Source organism: Lemur catta, chromosome 25 (genome assembly GCF_020740605.2).
Source record: "Lemur catta isolate mLemCat1 chromosome 25, mLemCat1.pri, whole genome shotgun sequence".
NCBI classification, from domain to species: Eukaryota; Metazoa; Chordata; class Mammalia; order Primates; family Lemuridae; genus Lemur; species Lemur catta.
Window position 1 is genome coordinate 2,082,824 of NC_059152.1, and position 6,328 is coordinate 2,089,151.

The 6,328-nt window shown below is 49.5% G+C and overlaps 1 non-coding gene across 1 annotated transcript; it reads left to right on the top strand.

Moving 5' to 3' along the window:
• Positions 1-5,502: 5,502 nt before the first annotated feature.
• Positions 5,503-5,609, top strand: LOC123627613. The gene has a single exon (XR_006731379.1). It is a non-coding gene; the product is annotated as a U6 spliceosomal RNA (small nuclear RNA).
• The last annotated feature ends 719 nt before the right edge of the window (positions 5,610-6,328 follow it).

Genomic DNA, 6,328 nt, shown 5'->3' on the forward strand with positions numbered 1-6,328 from the left:
GTAACTTTAAAGTTGAAAAAAACATCCACTTGGCAAAGGGACAGATCGTGAGAAGTGTCTCTCCTGTGCTGACATCTAACCCCCGGTCAGCGTCCCCAGAGCAGCGTGGTGTCCCGTGTGCACTTCCCGTGTGCACTCTGCTCTCCTGTCCCCTGCTGTCCCCTGACCACATCCTCAGTCTGCTCCCTTCCCGCGGGGACCAGCCCTCCTGACCTCACACGGGTCCCTGGGCCTTTCTGTAGGTTCACCCGGTTCTAGACGGGATCGTGTTTTCTAGGCTGCAGTTCTGAGTCCCTCAGGCAGAGGGAGGGATGACTCAGGGGAGAGGGGCCGGGGGGCCATGGTATTGACAGTGAGGGTCATTGCCTGATTCCCTAATCTCCAGGGCCCGCTGATAAGGCAGGGAGGGGGGATTTGCACATGCTGACAAGTAATTGGGAAGGTGGGCTGGGTAAACAAAATACAGGATAATGAATATGGAGTCCCTTGGGAATGGCCTGTCCCGCTGGGCAGGTCCTCTGCCCAGAATCTCCAGCTCCTTATCAATGGCTCAGCTGTCACTGGAGGAAACGAGCTTTTGCCATCCGCTCTGGTGAGAAGCCACAGCGTGCTTTGTCTCCTTCCTGCCTATGCAGCCGGGAATGTGATACTCCAGACAGCAAGCGGCCGACACCCTCTAGAAACACGTTTTGCTTCCTCCGCAAGCAGCCCTAAGCTGTCCCTTGAGCATTTGGCCTGCCTCTTGGTCTTGGAGCGCTGAGAGGTTCCTGGTGGGAGCCGATGAGTTTCCTAAAGAGCCTTTTGCGTGCGTGCGTGCGTGCGTGCGTGCGTGTGTGTGTGTGTGTGTGTGTGTGTCTGATCAAAGACATTTATGGTACAAAATCAAACAGCACAGAAAGGTTCATAATGAAAAGCAACAGTCTCCCACTCCATCCTTCCCCAATCTTTAAAGGTCACTTCTGACCGTTTACCTCCAAAACCATAAATGAGATGTTTATGCCTCATTCCTTAGAATTCTTTTTTTTTTTTTTTCTCCCCAGACAGGGTCTTACTTTGTTGCCAGGCTGGAGTGCAGTAGTGTCATCATAGCTCACTGCAACCTTGATCTCCTGGGCCCCAGCCATCCTCCTGCCTCAGCCTCTCAAGAAGCTGGGACTATAGGTGGATGCCACCATGTCTGGCTAATTTTTTATTTTTTGCAGAGATGGGGTCTCGCTATGTTGCCCAGGCTGGTCTCAAGCAATCCTCCTGCCTTGACCTCCCGAAGTGCTGGGATTACAGGCATGAGCCATCGTGCCCAGACAGGATTCTTACTTTAGACAATATATGTTGGCTCTCTGCTATGAAAAACAAGAATTTAGCTCCTCTCCCCTTTATTCTGCATGTCATTCTACCCCCCAATTATGTTTTCATTTGGACCTTAATTTTTGAAGCTTAAGTTTGCATAATACTAAGGGAGTGCAAATGTTTTTCTTACATGGATACCTCGTATAATGCTTAAGTTGGGGCTTTCAGTGTGCCCGTCACCAGAATAGTGTGCGTTGTACTCAATAGGTACCACCCCCCTCTCAGCACTCCCCTACCCCGCCTCAATTTTTAATAAATACACTGGTACTTTTAGTTCATTCTGTCACTCTTGCAAATTTAAACAATATACTAAAGCCTCTGTTTGGGGTGGGGAACCTGCGGCCTTCTGGATCCTTGAGTGTGGCCCTTTGACTGCATCCAAATTTTACAGAACAAATTAAGGGATTTGTTCTGTGAAGTTTGGATTTGGTGGAGGGGCCGCACTCGGGGACCTGGAGGGCCAGGCCACATGTGGCCTTGAGGCCACAGCTTCCGAACTGCCTGGAGTCCAGCCCCAGCCCAGTGGGAAACATTCCCAGCGGCTCCCCAGTGGTCTTTGCACTTGGCTTCCCGCCTGCCGGAGGCTGACCCCGGGTGTAGAGAGCCCCAGCTTGTGCCACCTTTCTCAGAAGGATCAAGAGCATGAGGGACCCGGTGCCTCCACATCCCAGTTCACAGGCTCAGCACGCATAATTTACGTCCACCTGGGACCCCTGCCTGTCACTCACATTCCATCTCTACCCTCACAACACTGGGGGCCTTTGAGAAGAGAAACTGAGGCCAAAACGCACACTAATTTCATCCAAGTCAGTTCTGTGCGGGCCCCCCCACTGGGATTTGAACCCAGGCCCCCTGATCGGTCTAGGCTGCAGCCCAGCACCTTAATCTCAGGGTAAACGATCTCCTAATCCCAGCAGATGGGCTACACCTGGGCAGCTGGCTAATCCCATCCACGGTTCATTCATCCAATCCACACCGACTGAGGCCTATCGGCCATCAGACACCCAGGGCCAGGAAACAAACACCGGCCTCACCCCCCTCAAGGAGCTTGGGGTTGAGTAAACAGCACACGGACGGGAAGTGTGGCTGGGCCGGGCCCTGCTAATGCTAATGCTAACGGGACACTCATTAGCGTCCCAGCGAGCGGGAGATTGCAGATTTCCCTGCCTTTGCCCTTGGAGGCCCAGGACAGACGCAGCAGCCCCAAGGGACAGGCCCTGCCACCCGCTGAGCAGCCGGTCGGAGAGGCCCCAGCACAGGGATTCGCGGTACAGTCCCTTCAGCCCTGCCTGCACTCTTGCCCAAAGCAAGTGTCATTCCTGCCCCACACAGGACACTGGCAGAACTGCCCGCGGGCCCCAGGTAATGTGACCAGGCTTCACAGCTGTGCCGATGAGCCAGTGCTCAGGGCACCTAAAGAAATAAAACGGGCTCACAAGAAATAAAGTCAGCAAACCTGTGACGCAGACCCGCGCCGGGGACGTTGGCGTCTGCACACAGCAGAGACCCCTGCAGCGGGCACCGTCCCCTCCTGCTTCCGAGTGACCCCAGCACCCGCTCCCAGACCACGTCTCGTGTTGGTCCAGCCACGGCGCCCAGGCCGGAGCCCACGGCTCCATGGTCAGGTGACCCTGGCTGGGCCCCGTGCCTTAGTTCCCACGTGTTTGGAGTGAGGGTGACGATGAGCCTTCTCTGTAGGTTGTTTAAATCAGTCAGTGTTTAGTAGGCACTTAAATAGTTCTCAGAGCACGGAAAGCATGATATAAATTCTTTAAAGAAAAATAAAAGAAGGAATCCAAGAAATTCTTTAGCTGACCCACTGCCTTCCGCTAGGGTTCCATGCATGGAATGGGACGGCCTTAGAACACAGCCTTCATTAACGGGCAGGTGGCCTTGTTCGAGAACCACATTAGTACAGACTTCTTTTGAACAGTTAACAGTGGAGCTGATGAGAGAACATGAGGTAGTCACTACGGCCACTTACAAGTGCCATCTCTGTGCAGTAACCTGGTACGGTGTATCAGGGACCTTAGAAATATTCAGAGTCAGCCGGGCACGGTGGCTCACACCTGTCATCCTAGCACTCTGGGAGGCCGAGGCGGGAGGATCGCTCGAGGTCAGGAGTTCAAGACCAGCCTGAGCAAGAGCGAGACCCCGTCTCTACTAAAAATGGAAAGAAATTATCTGGACAACTAAAAATACATAGAAAAAATTAGCCGGGCATGGTGGCACATTCCTGTAGTCCCAGCTACTCGGGAGGCTGAGGCAGGAGGATCGCTTGAGCCCAGGAGTTTGAGGTTGTCGTGAGCTAGGCTGACCCCACGGCACTCTGGCCTGGGCAACAGAGTGAGACTCTGTCTCAATAAAGAAAGAAAGAAACAAAGGAATAAACCCACACATTCAAAGACATTTCCTTCTGGGCCTTCCCATGAAAGAGCACTGGTGAGAAACGTCTTGCACACTACAGTTGCCAAGCGCTGCCCGAAGGTAGGGGATTTGCAATAATCTATTGCACGTTTCAAAATAGCTAGAAGAGAATAACTGGAATGTTTCTACGTAAAGAAAAGACAAATGTTTAAGGTGATGTACGTATATCCCAAGTCCAGTGATTTGATCCTTACAAATTGTGTGAATGTATTAAATTATCACTGGAACCCCAAAACTATATACACACACTATGCATCGGTAAACAACAAAATGTGTTTTACTGGTGTGAGGTCTCTCGGGGTCGCTACCTCACCCCGGGCTGTCATGGGAGAAGGAGAAAGGAAGAGGGTGGGCGGGAAGATGGAGAGAACGGACCCAGAGGACGCCCCCCCCCCCCCCCCCCCCCGCCGCTGCCGGGCTTTGGGCAGGAGGTGGGGGCGGCTTCGGCTCAGCCAGGAGGGGTTGCTGCAGACACGGGCTCGCCCTACACACCCAGGTGCTTTGGCTGAGTGGGCATCCTCTCTCCCCCCAGCCCTGTCGGAGCGCAGCGTCCTCCCAGATGAAGAAACTGACGCCAGCCAGGTTGCAGGACTTGCCCAAGGTCCCCAGCTGGCTGACAGAAACATTTGTTCCTCTAACTTTAGCCCCAGCAGGAGGAGTCAGGCAGTAGCCATGAGGGCCCTGCAGGTGAGGGGACGTTAGGGCATGAGCTTGTCCAATGTTTCCAAACACGTATTTTATAAAGATTAATTGGTTTTCCTACTTCTTCTATTGCTCACGTAGAAAACTTGGAAAATAAACAGCACTATAAAGAAGGAAATAAAAGTCATCTATAATCATTACCTCCCAGCTCTAAGCTCTGTTACTATTTTTTGGTACATATTTTTCCCCACGCTCTTCCAAAGATTCAGGTCATGTTGTTCACAGATTTGTACCCTGTTTTTCACTTAGTATCATTTTATTATGAAATGAAATATTCTTCAGAAACAGGATTTGCATGGACTGCACCGTGTTCCGCCAACTTTTCCACGGCACGCACTGTGACCCAGCGCCCTTCCCGAGTGCCAGTCAGTCCGTCAGCCCCTCAGCACAACCCTCGGAGGACGACGCCGTCCTATCCCCACTTTACAGATGAGGAACCTGAGGCACAGCGTGGCGAAGTGACTTGCTAGTGACTTAGAGCAGAGATTTAAACTCAGGCCATCCGATGCCAGAAGAAAGGAACAAGTGCCAAGGAGGAAATGAAAGTGTGTGTTTGGGGTCTCATGTAGGTGGGAGGGGTCAGGCCTCTCCGGGGCGCTGACATTTAATGTAACACATAAAGATCGAGCAGGAGTCAGCCAGCCAAGGAGCGGAGAGAGAGGTGACCCGCTCCAGGCTGGAAGCCTGATTTTCACACTGAAAACACCCAAACAGCTAGATTTGCTAAAGATAATTTTGAAACTTGAAAAGGGAAGGAAATTAAATGAATGTCACCTGGAATCCTGTGAGTTTCATTTCTTCTTTTATTCCCTTATAACTTGTATTCATAGATACACCACATTTTAATAGATAATCTATATTCAAATTTGATGGATTATTTTTAAAATTTAGTAGAATTTCGTACTCTTCCCTGTTTTACATATTCACTATACGTATGACTTTGATAGCTAGATGATTTAGTTACATGGGCACACCGTAATTTACTCAATTCTAGTTTTTTTTTTTTTAACTCTGAAGTTATTTCCAGTGCTGGCTTTGGCAGCACATGTACTAAAATTGGAACGATACAGAGAAGATTAGCATGGCCCCTGCGCAAGGATGACAAGCAAATTCGTGAAGCGTTCCATATTTAAAAAAAAAAAAACGACGTTATTTCCAGTCTTTACTATTAGAAACGCTGCTATTATAAACATCTTTGTGCATATAGTGCTTCCTTCTGTCCTATTCCTTGGAGAGGAAATTCACAGATGGTGCTGACATTTTTGCTACTCTGTTTGCCCAATTACCCTCCAAAAGGAACGTTCCCATTTTTACATCTTGATCAATGAAATGAGTCTATCTGTTTCCCAGAATCCTCACCAATACAGGGAATTTTCTTTTCCTTCTTTCTTTCTTTTTTTGGAGACAGAGTCTTGTTCTGTTGCCCAGACTAGAGTGCTGTGGTGTCAGCCTAGCTCACAGCAACCTCAAACTCCTGGGCTCAAGCGATCCTCCTGCCTCAGCCTCCCAGAGCGCCAGGATTACAGGCATGAGCCACTGTGCCAGGCCAAGGACTTTTTTTTCTTGCAATCCCTTCATCTTTCTCTAACTATGTATTCTATGTGTCTATATACACATATAGAACATATGTGCATATTTTGTGTTTCTATAAATATGTGTAATTTGAAAATAAATCACTCTTTGTATTTATTGAGTAGGCTCTTCGCCAATTACAAACTTTGAAATGGAGATGAGTGGGACTTTTGCTATTTCTCTTGAGAAAAATTTCAAATTATTTATGTTGCCCTTGGTTTCTTTTTTTCCTGTGGTTTAAAGATCTCGTATTTTTATTTTTAAAGCTGTTCATTTTTGC